This window comes from Aegilops tauschii, chromosome 1 (genome assembly GCF_002575655.3).
Source record: "Aegilops tauschii subsp. strangulata cultivar AL8/78 chromosome 1, Aet v6.0, whole genome shotgun sequence".
Lineage (NCBI taxonomy): Eukaryota > Viridiplantae > Streptophyta > Magnoliopsida > Poales > Poaceae > Aegilops > Aegilops tauschii.
The window spans coordinates 160,906,714-160,928,175 of NC_053035.3; positions in this window are offsets into that span (position 1 = coordinate 160,906,714).

Below are 21,462 nucleotides of genomic sequence, written 5' to 3' on the forward strand. Positions count from 1 at the left end.
CGTGCTAGCCATTCATCTCGGATGCTATGTTTGAAGGCCACGAGGGCTTCCACGTCCGGACAGTCGACGATTTTGTTCTTTTTGACTAGGAACCTAGTCCAGAGTTCCCTCGCTGACTTGCCGGGTTGTTGTACAATATGACTTAAGTCATCGGCATCTGGTGGTCGGACATATGTTCCTTGGAAGTTGTCACGAAAGGCATCTTCCAAGTCTTCCCAACTGCCAATAGAATTTTCTGGCAGACTGTTTAGCCAGTACCGTGCTGTCCCCTTAAGCTTGAGAGGCAGGTATTTAATGGCATGAAGGTCGTCTCCGCGAGCCAGGTGGATATGGAGGAGGTAATCCTCAATCCATACTGCGGGATTTGTTGTTCCATCATATGATTCGATGTTGATGGGTTTAAACCCATCTGGAAATTCATGCTCCATTACCTCGTTGGTGAAGCAAAGAGGGTGTGCGGCTCCTCTATGTTGGGCCACACTGTGAAGCACCTCCGGTGGACTCCGCTTACGGTTTTCGGACCGAGCGTGCTCGGGTCTGTTGTGTCCGAATAGATAACCATTATTACTGGCCGGGGCATGTCTCCGCGATCTGTGTGTCGATTTTGTGTGTCCTGATCTACCCTCCGGGTCTTGTTGGATGTCGCGAGTGTTCCCCCGAGCTTCTTTATTCTTGCTTCGACGGCCGGATGGGTTGTTATGGTGCTCTGCTGGGGCTACTGCTTTGCCCGGACCAAACTGTGGTTGGCCTACCGACTTATTCGATGGTGGTGTGGGCTCCAAAGCTTTGCCATCGTGTTGAGGGAGCCACCTACTGTTGCGGTGGCTTTTTTCTGGGACGCTAAGGCCGTATTCTTCGGCGGCCAGGACCTCGGTCCATCTATCATTGAGCAAATCTTGGCTCAGTTGAAGCTGCAGCTGCTTCCTCCTTAGGCTCCTTGCAGTGGCTATGAGCCGGTGTTTAAAGCGCTCCTGTTCTAGAGGTTCCTCACGCACGATGAATTCCTCGTTGCCGAGGCTCTCTTCTTCCTCTGAGAGTGGAAGATAAGTACTATCCTCCGAGTCTTCGTATGTGTCCTGTTCATCAGGGCTATCCTGCCCGCTTTCCTGGTCCTCCTATTCGGATCCTGTCTCAACAGGGTCTTCGTTGTCCGGAGTATTATCACCTCCGATGCTAGTATTGTTTTCTATTGAGTGATGTGACTGAGAGTGGCGCCGGGGGCGCTGGTGTTCGGAGTGTGTACCAGGAGGCTTATCCTCGACTGGATCCTCCTTGTCATCATCGAGATCGTCGTTGGGTGTGTCTACCATACACACGTCATACCAGGAAGTGGTCGCCCCGTGTCTAGCGAATAGTAAGCTCTAGCTTTGCCCCTCATCGTCGTCCAGACCGTCGATGTCTTCGGAGTAGGGGTCAGGCGTGTTGGTTGGGTCTTCGACGGTGTCTATGAAGTGGGTGGCGGGTGGGAAGAAAAATTCTCCATCATCCGCCGAAAGGTCGAACCGAACATAGTTCGGCGATGAGCAGTCTGCCAGGGATAGGTTTTTTATCGAGTTTAGTAGGTCACCCATGGGCGAGTGTTGGAAGATATCCGCGGCGCTGGACTTGAAGGTCGATAGCCGATCGAGTTCAGTATCCGCGGGCTCGCAGGGTTCAGAACTCGATACCGGAGACAAGTCCGGGGTTCCGTTGATGCAAGTATTGTACGAAGTGGAATCTGCATGCGGCTCCAACGCTGCCGAATTGGTAGCCCCCGTGATGGGTTTGAGTTTCCCATCTTCGGACGACTTGATCTGCTCCGGATCTAAGGCCAGAGTTGTTACATGAGCTATCTCCTGGATGCGGCCCGATGACAGGTTTAAGCCATGTTCATCAGGGCGAAGGGGAGCGGTTGCCGCGGTCTCGAATGCGTCGAAGATCAAGTCTCCACGGATGTCCGTGACGTAGTTCAGGCTTCCGAATCTGACCTGATGGCCAGGGGCGTAGCTATCGATCTGCTCCTGATGGCCAAGTGAGTTGGCCCGCAGTACGAAGCCGCCGAATACAAAGATCTGTCCGGGGAGGAAGGTTTCTCCCTGGGTCATGTCATTACTGACGATCGAAGGGGCCATCAAACCTTTCGTCGACGGCACAGTGGAACTCTCAATGAAAGCACCAATGTCGATGTCAAAACCGGCGGATCTCGAGTAGGGGGTCCCGAACTGTGCGTCTAGGATCGATGGTAACAGGAGACGGGGGACACGATGTTTACCCATGTTCGGGCCCTCTCTATGGAGGTAATACCCTACTTCCTGCTTGATTGATCTTGATGAAGATGAGTGTTACAAGAGTTGATCTACCACGAGATCGTAATGGCTAAACCCTAGAAGTCTAGCCTATGAGTATATGGTAATGAATCTGTCCTTTCCGGACTATGCTCTCCGGTTTATATAGACACCGGAGAGATCTAGGGTTACATGAGGTCGGTTACATAAGAGGGAATCTTAATAATCGATTGCCTAGCTTGCCTTCCACGCCAAGTAGAGTCCTATGCGGGCATGGGTATAGTCTTCGGTCTTCGTGTCTTCATAGCCCATCAGTCTGGCCCAATGAGTAATAGGCCGGACGCCCGAGGACCCCTTAGTCCAGGACTCCCTCAACCATCAACATTCATTTTCCTCTCGAACCCAACACCCTCTTTTCTAGGGTTTTGGTTCAGAATCTGCTTTTTGAGGACATCACATAGTGTCTGATGCCCTTTGAGACTTTTATACATCCCAGTCTCAAGCAATGTCTTCAACCTAGCATTTTCATCAGCAATAGTAATGGCATCCTCAGTAGAGGGGTTAGTTACCACATCAACAGTTGAAGATATTGCAATAGTAGCCGTAGTAGAACCTTCAGCAACAGAAGTAGCATTATCACGCTCAAGGCATTTTAGACATGGTGGTTCAAATCCTTCCTGAGCGGGACTGATCTGTTGAGCGCGAAGTGACTCGTTTTCTTTTTGAAGATCTTCATGAACTGCTCTCAATTTCTCAAGTTCTTGGTTCCTTTGAAGATAATCGTAGGAAAGCTTTTCATGAGTTGTTGAGAGCGTTTCATGACGACATTCAAGTTCCTCATACTTAACATGAAGATTTTTTATGTCTTCAATTAAGGACTAAGATAGGGTCATTTCTGCGTCCAACAGGTCATCGCTTTTGTCTAGCACTTTTTGAATATGTTCCATAGCTTTCTGTTGTTTAGTTGCAATTTTAGCAAGTGTTTTGTAGCTGGGTTTGGTTTCACAATCAGAGTCATCTTCACTTGCTGTTTGAAAGTAAGCATCGCGTGAGTTTACCTTGGCACCACGTGCCATGAAGCACTAGGTGGGAGCGGAGTCGTCCTTGTCATTAGCATCAGTGTTGGTGACGGAGCCATTGTCTTCAGTGTTGAAGATGGACTTGGCAACGTAGGCTGTAGCTAGAGCCAGACTTGCAACACCAGAGTCGGACTCCACCTCCGCCTCCTCAGAAGCAGACTCCTCTTCTGAATCCATCTCCTTGCCAACAAAAGCACGAGCCTTGCCAGATGAGCTCTTCTTGTGTGATGAAAACTTTGATGAAGACTTGGAAGAAGACTTTGATGATTTCTTCTTCTTCTTGTCATCAGAATCATATTCCTTGCTCTTCTTCTTGTTGTTGTTTTCATTGTCCCACTGCGGACACTCAGAGATGTAGTGACCAGGTTTCTTGCACTTGTGGCACGTTCTCTTCTTGTGGTCATGAGTAGAAGCTTCATCATTTCTTGAGCTGGATCATGAAGACTTTCTAAAGCCTTTCTTCTTAGTGAATTTCTGGAACTTCTTCACGAGCATAGCAAGCTACTTTCCAATGTCTTCAGGATCACCAGAACTGCAGTCAGATTCTTCTTCAGATGAGGAAACAGCCTTTGCCTTCAAAGCGCGAGTTCGGCCATAGTTGGGACCATAGATATCTCTTTCTCAGATAGCTGAAACTCATGTGTGTTGAGCCTCTCAAGTATGTCAGACGGATCGAGTGTCTTGAAGTCAGGGCATTCTTGAATCATCAGGGAAAGGGTGTCAAACGAGCTGTCAAGTGATCTCAGGAGTGTCTTGACGATTTCATGCTTGGTGATCTCAGTGGCGCCGAGAGCATGAAGCTCATTTGTGATGTCAGTGAGGCGATCAAACGTGAGCTGGACATTCTCATTGCTGTTTCTCTTGAAGCGGTTGTGAAGGTGTCACGACCGGATTTTTGAGAGAATAATTTCCCAGAAAAACGGCCTTGTGCCCACCAGCCCCAGGATTTCCGTTAGCTGATGAGGCACCAACTTGATACAAGAAAATCCAAGCAAGTACAAAATATGTAGTAGAAGACCATTGAGGCCTAGGAGTACAACACTTGGTTTCTAATGGTAGAGGGCGGAAGCGGTTGGGTACATCTGCGTCTATGGGACTCCATTTCCCACAAGAACAGCTGACCAGGATAACTCCTATCTTCGCGAGGCTGCACAAGTCAACACGTAGGATCCGAGGTTGACACCGCGATGCTTATCTCCAAGCGAGGAATCTGGCCAAGACAATAGCCAGGGACAAGCCAGTGAGTACGTTTGAATGTACTCGCAAACATTAAGAACACGGGTATAACATATCAAACATGCTCCAGATTATTATGTGATCACACGTCTGTCACGAAATATGCGAAAAAACCATGATGCACACATGTGGTTAAAATATTCCAAAATAAAATACTGGGTGCCAAACGAGGGTCTGAATGACTCCTCGAGAGGAAACTGCAAGAATAGTAATACTGGTGCCAAACGAGGGTCTGAATGACTCCTCGAGAGGAAACTGCAGGAATAATAATGCCGCAGTCGGGCGTCGGGGCGACACCACATAAAGGGCTTATAAGATTCAAATGAACAACAAGCATGCCATAGTCGGGCGTCTGAGCGACACCACAGAAAGGGCTTATAAGAGAATAATCACAATGAGTATCCAGGAGGTAGAACCATCCCAGGGATACTCAAAAAGAATACATAATATAAATGGTTAGTCCAGAAATAATTCATATGTGCCATAATTATAAACAATATTTAGTTCAGTCGTTTCTCCATCCGAAAACCGATAATATGGTCTAGTCGAAACGTACCTCCATCCGAATACCGTTACTGAGCTCTAGCTAATTCGTTCTCCATCCGAAAACTGTCACTGAGTTCTAGTTAAACCGTTCTCCATCCGAATACTGTTACTAGTTTCAACTCAGACTCTGGTCTTTACTCAAGAACATGACTATCCAACGGTTTATATCCTCTGCAGAGGGAGTACCATTTTCCCACGAGTAATGGGTTTACTTAGTCCATCGGGACTAATTCCGTCTACGGTCTTTTAATTGAAAACACGCCTGACCTGCACACACCAGCTTAACTCACCGGTGTCTGGAATCACCCACAACACCTGCCAAGCAAAACTCTAAGTGGGGAGGCTACAACCTCGACGTAGCATGGGATCACAAAATTTATAACGCGTGCATACTAGGGGAGCTACCCCCCTCGGCTCCAACCGGAAACACCCATGCCCCCGGACCAGGTGGCATGCCTACCGGTGGCCTCCGGTATCTTCCACCATGGCCTCTCTGTACGGTGTGTGCTTTGGTAAGGGGTTGACAACTTCCTGAACCATACCCTGTCCCCTGCAGGGACAAGTGGTGGTACCAACAATTAAGGAAGCTATTGATCAAGACTCGATCTACAACCGACTCAGGTGGTCCAAGAATCCTCCAACAATATTACCACTAGTGAAATAAATCACCACTCCTCAAGCCTCACCATGCCATGCCGGACATACTCGTCTCGACGAGGGACTAGGGACAAGCTCGTGTCTACCCAAGACCACGACTTTCCCGGCTTCCTACCGGTATGCATGAGGAGCTCACGAGGATGATCCAAATCACTAATGTATCCATTGCTGACCACAACACAACTCCAAAGTGCACTCATGCACGAGACTATATCGATACATAAAGCCAACGCATATACCAAGTCAAAAGGTGTTGTGATCGCACAAGAACACCACAACAAAATATTATGCGAGAGTTCAGAAATGCTTGCCTTCAAGAGTATGCAAAGGATGCACTTTTTGGAAGCTTTCCCTTTTCTCCAAAATCCTATTTTGCAAAATATACAAATAACAAATATTTCGAACACAGTACCAAAAGTTGTCTCAAATATTTTTGAAATAAATCTTAAAATAAACTAGATGAAATTTGAGAGAGGTAGGAAAAAGAATCAACTCGTTTGGAGTTTTATTTTAAAAGTTATAGCTGGTCAAAGTCTGGTCAAACTCTGTTTTTAAATAAAACCAGAAAAGAAAACGATTCAGAAGAAAATACGCTTTCGCAGTCGAGGAGACACACTCGGGAGTTTGCGCATTCACTTAAGCAGAGAGAGGACGGCCGCGCGGGTCACTGACAGTGGGTCCAGAGGGCCCACTGGTCAGGTTTGACCGTTCTTCCCTCCTTCTCCTCTCTTCTGCCCGATGGGAGCGAGGCTCCGGCGATCGCCGTCGACGAACGGCAGCACCTCACGGGCATCCAAGGGCGGGGATGGAACGGCTAGACCGAGGCGGTCCCCTAGGTGGTTGTTGGGTCGTCGGAGGTGGAAGGAGTCGCCGGCGGCGAGCTCCGCGGCGGAGAGAGGCTACGGTGGCGAAGTGCTTTTTGTGCTCCGGTGGTCCCCGATCGAAGTTAGGTAGCTGGGCACCTCCGCAAGGACCAGAGGGAGCTACTGGTGGTGCTGGTTGGGCGAAAGGGTGGCTGGTCGCGACGAATCGCACCGGAGCTTAGCGGCGGCCGAACTGGCCGGAGTTGGAGAGGACGGTCCTCTCCGGTCAATCTACTGCTAGGGGAGCTCTACGGGGAGGGTCTGATGTCGCCTGAGTGCTCGGAGAGGCTCGGGGTTCCCTTTAAATAGTCGCTTGAGGCTGGCTTCCGCGGTGGCCGAGGATAAGATCGCCGGCGACCACTTTCCTGTAGTGGCAGGGCATCGTGCCGGCGACGAAAGCGTTCCGACGAGCATGAGGATAAGCACGAGCTATTCCCAGGGGCAGCTGGCGCGCTGGCGTGGTTTGGGCGGTGCCGAACATGGCAGAGGCCACTGCCGACGCCGGCGTGCCGCCAAGGGCGCGGCCAGCGGCACAGCAGGGCGCCAGAGATGCCGTGGAGCAGGGAGCGGGCTAGTGCGCGGTTCAGCGATGCAGTAGGGGCCAGGGACGGGTCGCGTCGAGTGCGGCAGTGCGGCGTGTCGGCTCAGTGCGCGCGCGTGCAAAACGTGGGCTCTGGGCGCGCCCAGAGCACGCACGGCACCTGCTCGACGAAATGCCAGTGCGATCTAGAGTGCGAGGGTGGAGCTGGCAAATAACAGAACAAGGGTAGGGGTGGCTAGGAGTTCAGTGGACAAGGTTGCTGGGTCAGTGGAACAAAATCACAGTGCAAACAAAGAACTCATGCCAAAACAGACTGTGCACACCAGGTGCTCGACAGAATGCCAGATGCTCTTAGGAAACTCTTGGAGTGGCCAAAATCTCCAGATCAATGTCTCTTTAGATGCAGGAGATGGTGGTAAGGTCACTTGGGCCAAACCAGAAACTTGTTAGTGCAAGTTTTCCAAAACTCCAGTTTTGGACAGAAAGCAAAAGGGTTTAAAGCATGCACTTCAAAACCTCCAATGAGTCCACTCTCCTGGACTTAAGGGTTTTGAAGGGAGGGCTACAAGTAGGAAAAAGCTCAGGGTTACTAGAGCAAAGAAAAATAAGGTTGCAGTACAAATCACCAATTTGGACCAGAATGCAAAAGAGGTTGATCCACTCAAATTTTTCAAAGAACATCACTGGGTTTTTGCTTGTAGATGAATTGTATGCATCCACTGACATCTCCAAACAATTGGAAGAATTTTTAAAGAAATATTTAAATGGGTTGTAGTGCAAAAGTGCCCACTGGACCAGATTGGAAAAGTTGGTGTAGAGCTCAAAATCTCCAATGGCCAGAAGATATTTTTGCATAAAAGTGATGTGGAACCATCACATGACATCCCCAAATTTTGGTGGAAATTTTAAATGCCTTTGTCAAAAGGTTGTAGTGCAAACAGGCTCCAAATGCAACAGAAATCATTTTAAAGGAATAAAGCTTTGAGGAAAAATAAATCTTGAAAAATTTAAATCCACTGATGAGGAATTGTTTTATAAAGAGAGTATTCAAGTCCAAAAAATATTTTTTTTGAAGGTTTTTTTTCCCACTAGAGGTAAAAATCTAAAATCACAAAAGGTAAAACTTGACAAAAATGGAAAAGTTTTATTTCCTGGCAACATTTTAATAAATAAAACAAGGCCAAAATTTTGGGGTGTCACAACACTACCCCCCTTAAGAAAAATCTAGTCCTCGAGATTTGTTAGAAGCTGTTTTGGACAAGAACTGTTTTGAAATAAATTTGTTTTTATCAAAGAAGTCCTTCAATTGCACAAAAACAAAACGGCTACAGTGAGAGGGCAATAAGTGGTGTAAAACCACAGTGTGGTACACTGGCGTAGTGTGGAAAAATCCACAGTTAGGGAAAACGAGATATTTCTACGCGGATACAGTAATTTAGAATAAATTATAAATTACTAAAATACGCTGGTTGCACCCGGGAGCACAGTGCTCTCTCTGGCGGACAGGTGGGCCCAGGGCCCACTGTCGGCCTCTTCTCCTTCCTCTGGCTCTCTCTTCTCTCTCGCGCGCTCTCCCGCGCTTTCTTCACCGGCGATGCCTAGCTCGTAGGGCATCGAGGCCGTACCGTGGTAGTGCGCGGCATGCTAGCCGCCGGTGCAGCGTGCACTCACCTCGCGGGCCAGGGCACTGTCGGCACTGCTCGCGGACTCGCCTCCGAACACCGGCGGTTGAGCGACGAGTGGCGCTGGTGGACCTCGCCCACCGTACATCGATCTCGGGCTATAAAACGATCGCAGTGCTCCTCTCTTCTTCCTCACACCCGGCCTTGTTTCTACTCCTCCTTCCTTCTCCTCCATTGCTGCTAGCAGGAGCTCGAGCTGAGGCTCTAATGGTGGAGGCAATGCCGGACTGGTATGTGGTCCTGGTGTGTGGAGGCTTGGCGGTGCTGCTGGGGTTCTCCGTGCTCCTGTGCGCGATGATCCTGGATGATCGTCGTGATGCTGCCGCACGAGTGTTAGCTCTCCGCGGTGGCAGCGATCATGTGCATTAGGCGCGGCATCGGGGCTGACTGCTGTCGGTGTGCTGGGGCAGCTCGCGCTCGAATGAACACTCACAAACCTCTCTTGCTGAGATTGTGGCGTCCTCGAGGGTGGTTAGGTAGGCGCAAAATGTGCTCGAGGATTTGTAATAGTGCTCGAGGTCGAGTGGTGGCTGCTGAGAGTTTGCTGCTACGATGACGTGCGAATAAAAATCTATGTCGTGAAAATATATATACGCAGCAATAACTCGGGGAAAGAAATCTCCTCAAAAACATGTTGCGAGAGAAAAAAAAATAAAACAAAACCAACAGCAGTAAAACTGCTCACACAACAGGGACTAAAGAAAAAATCGAATCCGTCGCACAAAAATTTACGAACATGCTGTAACACACAAATACAAGTACTGGGACAATAAATACATCGGAGGCGTCTACAAAGAAAACGGTAAAAAGACAGGGTCCTGAGAAAACGCCTCTGGCACTGGAGCACACTCTTCTTCTATCGGGGGAAGCGGGTTGACCAGTCGATGAATGCGCCCTTCTTGGTCAGGCCTCAGTGGTCTGCCAATAGCGATCCGAGGATTTAAATCAGCGAGGCTTTGGAGATAGCCCATTACTTGACGAGTTAAACGCTCCTGAGTGATAACGTACTGGGCAAGGTTGGCCAGTACTGGATCTCTCTCAATGCGCCCACCGGGAAAAGATGCAACTTCTCCGGGTGTTGCACGACTCGGAAAATAATAGTATCCTCGCTCGCTGGCATAGGGTACTGCGAATCGAAGACGAGTGAGCGCCTCGTACACAGCAGCTTCTATAGCCATATGCGGAGTCGGCATGGATTTCCCCACGAAGGAGACTTCCGTGGGATCTTGGTTTGGGTATGCGGGGGGGATGTGCACCACTGCCCAATATTTCGAGGTGGAAGGAGTGATCCTCGATTTGAGCAACTCGTACTGGGGTGGACGGGTGGCACTCATAGTACTGCAGGTAAAGTCCCACAATAATTTAACAAAACTGCCCGGGGTTGCGTCTCGGGTTCTCAGATAAATACTAGGGGTCGACATGGCAAGGAATGGCTGTGAGTGCTGCGCACAAAGGTGAGGGGTGCTCGGCAAGGTCACGAAGTGGCCTTTATATAGCACCGGGGCTGGGATTAATCATTGGAGAAAAGGTGACTGGATGCCGATCCTGTACTCGGGTCAAGGCCACAGATATACACATCACATAAATGTGACGCATTACTGTGGGTGCTGTCGAGGTTGGTCTAGGTAGCTGCGCCCGAAATATAAAAATGCAACTGTACGCCAATGTACACATGCATAGCTACTACTCCAAAAATAAGAGCGCTCAAACAGACAGCATGTAACAAAAGCGATACAAGGTCACACATTACAAAGCGTAGGAAAACTAAGGCTCGATACAACTTTGAGCGACTTAGTCTACTTTGTTAATGTCTAAGTGGGCTGGCCTTGCGGACGCTGTTGCTTCGCCACGGTTCTCACCGTCGGGATATGCTGGCTGAGGCTGAGGTGCTGCAGGGTCGGGGAAATGGTGATGACCATCGCGGGGGATGTTGGCCACAATCCCGTTGGAATGGGTTCCCAAAAGGCGACGAAGCGCCTCTGGGGTCACCAAAGTGCTCTGGTTGATGGCTGGCGCAGACCTCAAGGGATCGATCGGGTGTCCAAACAGTACGACTGGGTTGTCGGTGTCGGCCTCCACTTCTCTCCTCGCTGGGGCTCGGAACCAGCTCTCCACGAGCTGCGATCAGATCAAGAGTGACCTGATCGAATAGTTGCTCTAGTGCGCTTACATAGCGCACCAGATGCAACAGCGCAGGATCTGTCTCGTGGTCTCCGTTGGCGACCTGGGGCGGCCTACCATACCCGTCACGACTGGGGTAGTAGTAGAACGAGCGACAGTTAACTCTGGGCGACAAGTGCCGGAGTTGAACTATAGCTTCTCGGGCTGCCAGTTGGATGGCTTGTGGCTCAAAGGAAGTTGTCCTTCCAGTTAACCTGTAGGGGCATTCTGGCGACAGACCCCTACCGTAGATGTGCATAGTGGCCCAGTACTAACGGCTCTCACCGTACATGGGTCCCTGGTACACAACATACTCAGGAGGCTCCTCTAACGCATAGGCACGGCGGGTGAGGTTTGCGAGTACGGTCACAAAACCTCCAAGGTTGGTTGTTGTGGTCTCGTTGTGAACAATTGGACCAGGCATCGTGGCTTGGTTTGGGGGAAAGAGGCTGGGTTGTGATTGAGGCTAGCGTGCCCTTTTTATAGGGAAAGGGGACGGAGTCTTCCTCTGCACGCTTGTGATAGAGACGGGTTGGGTGTCGGTCACTGGCGCGTGATCGATGGGCTAGGCTGATAGGTTGGGCACCGTCCGCCGAAAGGGCGTCGGGTCACTGTGGAGCTATCTTACGCGGGAAGCTTGACCGGGGGTTAGGCTAAGGTCTGGTGGTTTGGGTTAACCTAGGTTTATTGACCTCGCTAAGATAGGATTAGCCAATGGTCAGCCTGGCTCTGATACCAAGTCTGTCACGACCGGATTTTTGAGAGAATAATTTCCCAGAAAAACGGCCTTGTGCCCACCAGCCCCAGGATTTCTGTTAGCTGATGAGGCACCAACTTGATACAAGAAAATCCAAGCAAGTACAAAATATGTAGTACAAGACCATTGAGGCCTAGGAGTACAACACTTGGTTTCTAATGGTAGAGGGCGGAAGCGGTTGGGTACATCTGCGTCTATGGGACTCCATTTCCCACAAGAACAGCTGACCAGGATAACTCCTATCTTCGCGAGGCTGCACAAGTCAACACGTAGGATCCGAGGTTGACACCGCGATGCTTATCTCCAAGCGAGGAATCTGGCCAAGACAATAGCCAGGGACAAGCCAGTGAGTACGTTTGAATGTACTCGCAAACATTAAGAACACGGGTATAACATATCAAACATGCTCCAGATTATTATGTGATCACACGTCTGTCACGAAATATGCGAAAAAACCATGATGCACACATATGGTTAAAATATTCCAAAATAAAATACTGGGTACCAAACGAGGGTCTGAATGACTCCTCGAGAGGAAACTGCAAGAATAGTAATACTGGTGCCAAACGAGGGTCTGAATGACTCCTCGAGAGGAAACTGCAGGAATAATAATGCCGCAGTCGGGCGTCGGGGCGACACCACATAAAGGGCTTATAAGATTCAAATGAACAACAAGCATGCCACAGTCGGGTGTCTGAGCGACACCACAGAAAGGGCTTATAAGAGAATAATCACAATGAGTATCCAGGAGGTAGAACCATCCCACGGATACTCAAAAAAGAATACATAATATAAATGGTTAGTCCAGAAATAATTCATATGTGCCATAATTATAAACAATATTTAGTTCAGTCGTTTCTCCATCCGAAAACCGATAATATGGTCTAGTCGAAACGTACCTCCATCCGAATACCGTTACTGAGCTCTAGCTAATTCGTTCTCCATCCGAAAACCGTCACTGAGTTCTAGTTAAACCGTTCTCCATCCGAATACCGTTACTAGTTTCAACTCAGACTGTGGTCTTTACTCAAGAACATGACTATCCAACGGTTTATATCCTCTGCAGAGGGAGTACCATTTTCCCACGAGTAACGGGTTTACTTAGTCCATCGGGACTAATTCCGTCTACGGTCTTTTAATTGAAAACACGCCTGACCTGCACACACCAGCTTAACTCACCGGTGTCTGGAATCACCCACGACACCTGCCAAGCAAAACTCTAAGTGGGGAGGCTACAACCTCGACGTAGCATGGGATCACAAAATTTATAACGCGCGCATACTAGGGGAGCTACCCCCCTCGGCTCCAACCGGAAACACCCATGCCCCCGGACCAGGTGGCATGCCTACCGGTGGCCTCCGGTATCTTCCACCATGGCCTCTCTGTACGGTGTGTGCTTTGGTAAGGGGTTGACAACTTACTGAACCATACCCTGTCCCCTACAGGGACAAGTGGTGGTACCAACAATTAAGGAAGCTATTGATCAAGACTCGATCTACAACCGACTCAGGTGGTCCAAGAATCCTCCAACAATATTACCACTAGTGAAATAAATCACTACTCCTCAAGCCTCACCATGCCATGCCGGACATACTCGTCTCGACGAGGGACTAGGGACAAGCTCGTGTCTACCCAAGACCATGACTTTCCCGGCTTCCTACCAGTATGCATGAGGAGCTCACGAGGATGATCCAAATCACTAATGTATCCATTGCTGACCACAACACAACTCCAAAGTGCACTCATGCACGAGACTATATCGATACATAAAGCCAACGCATATACCAAGTCAAAAGGTGTTGTGGTCGCACCAGAACACCACAACAAAATATTATGCCGGAGTTCAGAAATGCTTGCCTTCAAGAGTATGCAAAGGATGCACTTTTTGGAAGCTTTCCCTTTTCTCCAAAATCCTATTTTGCAAAATATACAAATAACAAATATTTCAAACACAGTACCAAAAGTTGTCTCAAATATTTTTGAAATACATCTTAAAATAAACTAGATGAAATTTGAGAGAGGTAGGAAAAAGAATCAACTCGTTTGGAGTTTTATTTTAAAAGTTATAGCTGGTCAAAGTCTGGTCAAACTCTGTTTTTAAATAAAACCAGAAAAGAAAACGATTCAGAAGAAAATACGCTTTCGCAGTCGAGGAGACGCACTCGGGAGTTTGCGCATTCACTTAAGCAGAGAGAGGACGGCCGCGCGGGTCACTGACAGTGGGTCCAGAGGGCCCACTGGTCAGGTTTGACCGTTCTTCCCTCCTTCTCCTCTCTTCTGCCCGACGGGAGCGAGGCTCTGGCGATCGCCGTCGACGAACGGCAGCACCTCACGGGCATCCAAGGGCGGCGATGGAACGGCTAGACCGAGGCGGTCCCCTAGGTGGTTGTTGGGTTGTCGGAGGTGGAAGGAGTCGCCGGCGGCGAGCTCCGCGGCGGAGAGAGGCTACGATGGCGAAGTGCTTTTTGTGCTCCGGTGGTCCCCGATCGAAGTTGGGTAGCTGGGCACCTCCGCAAGGACCAGAGGGAGCTACTGGTGGTGCTGGTTGGGCGAAAGGGTGGCTGGTCGCGACGAATCGCACCGGAGCTTAGCGGCGGCCGAACTGGCCGGAGTTGGAGAGGACGGTCCTCTCCGGTCAATCTACTGCTAGGGGAGCTCTACGGGGAGGGTCTGATGTCGCCTGAGTGCTCGGAGAGGCTCGGGGTTCCCTTTAAATAGGCGCTTGAGGCTGGCTCCCGCGGTGGCCGAGGATAAGATCGCCGGCGACCACTTTCCTGTAGTGGCAGGGCATCGTGGCGGCGACGAAAGCGTTCCGACGAGCATGAGGATAAGCACGAGCTATTCCCAGGGGCAGCTGGCGCGCTGGCATGGTTTGGGCGGTGCCGAACATGGCAGAGGCCACTGCCGACGCCGGCGTGCCGCCAAGGGCGCGGCCAGCGGCGCAGCAGGGCGCCAGAGATGCCGTGGAGCAGGGAGCGGGCTAGTGCGCGGTTCAGCGATGCAGTAGGGGCCAGCGACGGGTCGCGTCGAGTGCGGCAGTGCGGCGTGTCGGCTCAGTGCGTGCGCGTGCAAAACGGGCGCTCTAGGCGCGCCCAGAGCACGCACGGCACCTGCTCGACGAAATGCCAGTGCGATCTAGAGTGCGAGGGTGGAGCTGGCAAAGAACAGAACAAGGGTAGGGGTGGCTAGGAGTTCAGTGGACAAGGTTGCTGGGTCAGTGGAACAAAATCACAGTGCAAACAAAGAACTCATGCCAAAACAGACTGTGCACACCAGGTGCTCGACAGAATGCCAGATGCTCTTAGGCAACTCTTGGAGTGGCCAAAATCTCTAGATCAGTGTCTCTTTAGATGCAGGAGATGGTGGTAAGGTCACTTGGGCCAAACCAGAAACTTGTTAGTGCAAGTTTTGCAAAACTCCAGTTTTGGACAGAAAGCAAAAGGGTTTAAAGCATGCACTTCAAAACTTCCAATGAGTCCACTCTCCTGGACTTAAGGGTTTTGAAGGTAGGGCTACAAGTAGGAAAAAGCTCAGGGTTACTAGAGCAAAGAAAAATAAGGTTGCAGTACAAATCACCAATTTGGACCAGAATGCAAAAGAGGTTGATCCACTCAAATTTTTCAAAGAACATCACTGGGTTTTTGCTTGTAGATGAATTGTATGCATCCACTGACATATCCAAACACTTGGAAGAATTTTTAAAGAAATATTTAAATGGGTTGTAGTGCAAAAGTGCCCACTGGACCAGATTGGAAAAGTTGGTGTAGAGCTCAAAATCTCCAATGGCCAGAAGGTATTTTTGCATAAAAGTGATGTGGAACCATCACATGACATCCCCAAATTTTGGTGGAAATTTTAAATGCCTTTGTCAAAAGGTTGTAGTGCAAACAGGCTCCAAATGCAACAGAAATCATTTTAAAGGAATAAAGCTTTGAGGAAAAATAAATCTTGAAAAATTTAAATCCACTGATGAGGAATTGTTTTATAAAAGAGAGTATTCAAGTCCAAAAAATATTTTTTTGAAGGTTTTTTTCCCACTAGAGGCAACAATCCAAAATCACAAAAGGTAAAACTTGACAAAAATGGAAAAGTTTTATTTCCTGGCAACATTTTAATAAATAAAACAAGGCCAAAATTTTGGGGTGTCACAGAAGGACACTGATCCTTTGATCTCTCTGAGTTGAGACGCCTTTGTTGACCTTGGAGAGCCAGTCCCAGACTAGCTTCAACGTTTCCAGAGCACTCACACGGCCATACTGTCCTTTGGTCAGATGACCGCAGATGATGTTCTTCAAAGTAGAATCCAGTTGAATGAACTTCTTGACATCAGCGGGAGTGACGCCTTCACCACCCTTGGGAACGCCGTTCTTGATGACATACCAAAGATCGACATCAATGGCTTCAAGATGCATGCGCATCTTATTCTTCCAGTAGGGGTAATCAGTGCCATCGAAGACAGGGCACGCAGTGGAGACTTTGATTATCCCTGCAGTCGACATAGCTAAAACTCTAGGTGGTTAAACCGAATCACACAGAACAAGGGAGTACCTTGCTCTGATACCAATTGAAAGTGCTAGTTATCGACTAGAGGGGGGTGAATAGGCGATTTTTATGAAAGTCTTCAAAACATGAAAGTTTCAAAGACAAACGATAGAAATGAACCTATTAACATGCAGCGGAAGGAAGACTACACTAGGCAAGACATAGTCAAGTATTCAATGAAGTGAAAGCACGAAGACTATTAGCAGCTAGGCAGTATGGATCAGGATGGAAGATAGTATGAAGCCAATCAGAACAAGTAGTCACACAGTAAAGTCAAACAGATAATGCAAGCAGGCAATGACTTCACGAACACAAATTGTAAGTAACTAGAAGGAAAAGATAGAACCAGTTGCTTGGTGAAGACAAGGATTTGTTGCACCATTTCCAGTTGCTGTGAAAACTGTACGTCTGGTTAGGGAGGCTGAGATTCAACTCAGAAGACCACGTCTTCACCTTATTCCCCATGAGCTAAGGACACCCAGTCCTTGCCCAATCACTCTGGTAAGTCTTCAAGGTAGACTTCCGAACCTTCACAGACTTCGTTCACCGACAATCCACAATGACTCTTGGATGCTCAGAACGCGACGCCTAACCGGCTGGAGGATTCACAGTCCTCAAGTGTAACAAGTCTTCAGGTCACGTGGACAGAAAGACTTCAGTGATGCCTAACACTCTTTGCTCTGGGTGTTTTGGGCTTTGTCCTCGCAAGGATTTTTCTCTCTCAAATGCTTCGGAGGTGGGTTGCTCTCAAACGACAAAAGCCGTGCACTAACTCTGAGTAGCCACAAATTTATGGTGTAGGGGGTGGGCTATTTATAGCCACTAGGCAACCCGACCTGATTCCGAAATGACCCTGGGTCGCTAAGGAACTGACACGTGTTCCAACGGTCAGATTTCAAACACACGCGGCAGCTTGACTTGGGCTACAAGTAAAGCTGACTCATCCAGCTCTGGATAAGATTTGCTCTCGTTGTGTTCGCTCGAAGACATAGGATTTGGTTGAGCATCACTTCAGTCACTCTGCTTTGTTCACTTGGACCCCACTTAACAGTACGGTGGTTCCTATGACTCAACAAAGAAGAAAAGGAAACTACAAAACTACTATGTCTTCGCACTCCATAGTCTTCACGTGAATGTCTTCTCGAGTCATAAACTTCGATGTGATTCTCTTCACATACCACCATTGTCTTCAATGCCTTCATACATTTTTAGGGTTCATCTCCGGTAGGTAAGCCGAATCAGTGAGGGACTACTACCTGTGATCCTGCAATTCTCACAAACAGATTAGTCCCTCAACCAGGTTTGTCGTCAATACTCCAAAACCAACTAGGGGTGGCACTAGATGCACTTACAGTCCGCAAGCAATTTCAGCTAATGGTCCGCAAGAAATTTTAGAACACCATGCAATTTCATCTAGTGAAACATGTGACAAAGAACTGAACTCAAAAAACCATATTTTTGGAGATGGAAGAAGGCATCGGACACCGGGTGAACCTGCTACCGCTACTCCTGCGGACTGAGGGCTCCGATGAAGTCGAGCTGATGGAGGCGGGGTTCACGAGCCGCGGCTGGGCGCACCGGGATTTGGCCGCTGTAGGGGGATTCTCTACCCCTACTCCTGCGGACTGACGGCTCCGGTGAAGTGAAGCTGATGGAGGCGGGTTCATGAGCAGCGGCTAGGAGCCCCTGGATTTGGTTCTGTAAAGATGAAGTGCACATCACATTAAAGGTGAACTAAAAATCTTCCTAGCAACCTCGTCCAATTGCATTACTCATAACATGATCTATAGAAAGACTTACATCCCAAATAAAATACATGCAGAGATGTAGATAGCAACATACCAAAGGGTGGCCAATGCCACTGATGGTGGATGCTGAAGCAGTGGCACAGTTAGTGGCAGTCCCAGGCTCCCTCCACGACACAAGCAGTAAAGGTCCATGGGCTGGTAATCAAGACCATTGTGCCAATTAAAGTTGCAGCAACAAACCATGGCCACTATGGTCGCCCTTCTGCTTTGCTATGTGCCCTCTTTTTGCAGAGACCTCGAGTGAAGCTTCCGAGGGTTCATTTTTATGATGAAATCATCCTTGAACAGCTTCCAGATGTTGTGCCCTGCAAGTATTAATAAAACACAACACAAGGAAGAATGAAGATCTCAAGTGGAAACCAGAAACATCAATACGAAGATCCTTTCTTATCTTCACTTCTTCTAGGAACCATCTGGACATGGTGAAGACTAGCCAATGTAAGGATAGGCTAAGAACACTTAGTATTGAACTTTTTTGCAAGTATGTATCGAACTGGTATATATTTTGTCAATGAACTGTTGTAGTATAGGTACTAGAGATACTAGCATCTTTTTATATATCATGATAAAAGCAAACAAACATGCATCATCTCCACTAGACCATTCTCTCATCATCTTCCGAACATACATACTAGAGAAAATTGAACTGACAATAGAAGAAATTTATACTTTTTGGGACTACAGAACTTGAATAAGATTTGTACTGAACAAAAATTATAAATTGAACTGAACTAAAATTACAAACTGAACTAAACTAAAATGAGGAATGATAGTATGTAGACATGGCAACTTTTTTGCAGATGCCAAATTAAACACAGTAAAGCAATGTGTTGCGGTTCGACTAGAGTTAACACAGTAAAGCAATAAAAAATGCATCCTTGACCAAGAGATGTATGTAGTGAGGTAAACTAAATTATGGAGACGTTCATAGGGTCCTTATGTTAGGGTCGACACATGCATGGTGCATATAGTTGAACTAGCATGACACATGAGAACATGTTGGCAGTTCAAAATCTGCAAATTTTAAGGAATGTGCCAGTAGTTCAATATGTGCTAACGTAGAAAATACTATTATGCTATCAAACCTAATGACGTCTGAACCTATAAAGAAACAAGGAATTAACTGCTGAATCCAGCCAAACATTTTTCACTTTCTTGATACATAAATTCTTGGCAAAGATTGAATATGACATGAATTTTGTGTACATATTACACATAATAATATGAATGAGTCAGACAAGAAAGAGAGCAGGAAAAGGATTCCGTTTTTTCACCTTTAGATGATATCTCTTCTGGAGTCTTGATGAAAAGTGCCCGGTGTAGGTACCACACATCCACCAACTAAACACGAGGCCTTCTCCGATAACTTTTCAGAATTTGAATGTAAACCTTTATTGGTGAGCTGCTGCAAAATCGATATAATCTGAACATGTTTCTGTAACACGCATTTAACTGTATGTATGCTTATTTTTTATGAACTGATGAAAAAAATAGATATTGAACTTCTACACATAATGTTTGTTTTCTTTTTGTACTGAGTATATGTTTTCGAGCTACGTGCATGAAATACCGTTGATAATTATTTCCACATATAAAAGCATCGAAGCATGTTTTGTAGCACCAAAACTGAATCAAAGAGGTCATCTTCACCAATCCTCACACACATAGCGAGGAAGGAGATGGTTGACATGGGTGGCCTGGAGCTCAGTCCAACTGCTGGAGGCGGGGACATGACCTTGACGGAGGAGGAATGGTATTGGAGATGGAAGGTCGCATGGCTACTCCTGGTTGCCGGCAAGGAGGTGGAGGAAATCGAGGACTCCCACTCAGATTTCCCCATACCAGGAAGCGTGGCAGAGGGTGTGATGTTCAAGATGTCGGCTCCGGTGGCTGGAGGGAGAGCCGTGCGGCGCTGGGGCCGAAGTTGAACCGCATAGAGATCGCGGTTGGACTGCACCGGAGGCGAGGGAAGGACCTGATACAGGGGGAGCACGGGCGGCGTGTGGTGCCGGTCAGCGGCCCGACGTTCTCGCACGGCCGGGCCCTTGTGATGGGGAAGCAGCGAGCCGCGGGGTGGCCGGGCGGTGGCGGGCGCGGGGTGGCCCGGCGGTGGCGAGGCGCGGGGTGGCCGGGAGGCGGCGGGGCGCGGGGTGGCCGGGCGCCGGCGGGGCGCGGGGTGGCTGGGCGGCGGCGGGGAATGGGTGGCCGTGGGGTGACGGTGCGCTGTGGGGTGTGCGGATAAGAGGGAGGGGCCGAGGTCGGGGTGGCCGGGTGGGCCTTTGTCGGTTGGTCGTTTTTGTCTAGTTGGTTTCTCTGGGTCAGGGAATTTGCGGATCGCTTGTCTATATAGGGCTGGGAGTAACAGATACTCGTAATAGAATAGCCCTGCTATATATATATTTATATTTATATAGGTCTATTATGATACCATCCCTTAAGAGTCTTATTATAATAACACCAGCCTTATTCTGCACACCCCCCCAACAGATCACCGCCGCCCCTCTCCTCCCGACCTTCTTCCGCGGCAGCGGCCTGGGATCGCTGCCGCCCCTCCCCTCCCGGCCTTCTACCGCGGCAGTGGCCTAGGAGCACCGCCGCCCCTCCCCTCCCGGCCTTCTACCGCGGCAGCGGCCTGGGAGCGCCGCCGCCCCTCCCCTGCAGGCCTTCTTCCGTGGCAGCGGTCTGGGAGCGCCGCCGCCCCTCCCCTCCCGGCCTTCTTCCACGGCGGCGGCCTGGGAGCGATGCCGCCCCTTCCCTCCCCGCTTTCTACCGCGGCGGCGGCCTGGGAGCGCCACCGCCCCTCCCCTCCCGGCCTTCTTCCACGATGGCGGCCGGCAGCGACGCCGCCCCTCCGCTCCCGACGTTCTTCCGCGGCAGCAGCCAAGCAGCGACGCCGCCCGTCGCCTCTCGGCCTTCTTCCACGGCAGCAACCGAGCAACATCTCCCCAACCAGCATATCAGCCTTCTTCCGCGGCAGTAGCTCGGTAGCGCTGCCACCGAACTCCTCCGGGCCATCAATTAGATGTACTTCATCAGATGTGGATTGGTGCTGCCTCGACATCAAACCAATTCGAGCAAGGAGGACTGTGCGCAAGGTTCCTTCATCCATGGCAGCTTCTTGGAAAAAGTATGCAAGGACCTTCAGAGCAAATCCTCCGTCTTCGTTCACCTTGAGCAACGTACAGACCGCTCATGAACTTCTGAAGGGCAAGTGAACTGCACGGGTGAACGCAAAAGTTCTGCAGACAGAGGAGAGGGGAACTTCTTCATGGAAACGCAAGAAAGCACTGCAACACGAGGTAAGCAGTACTCTCCCTCAACCATCTC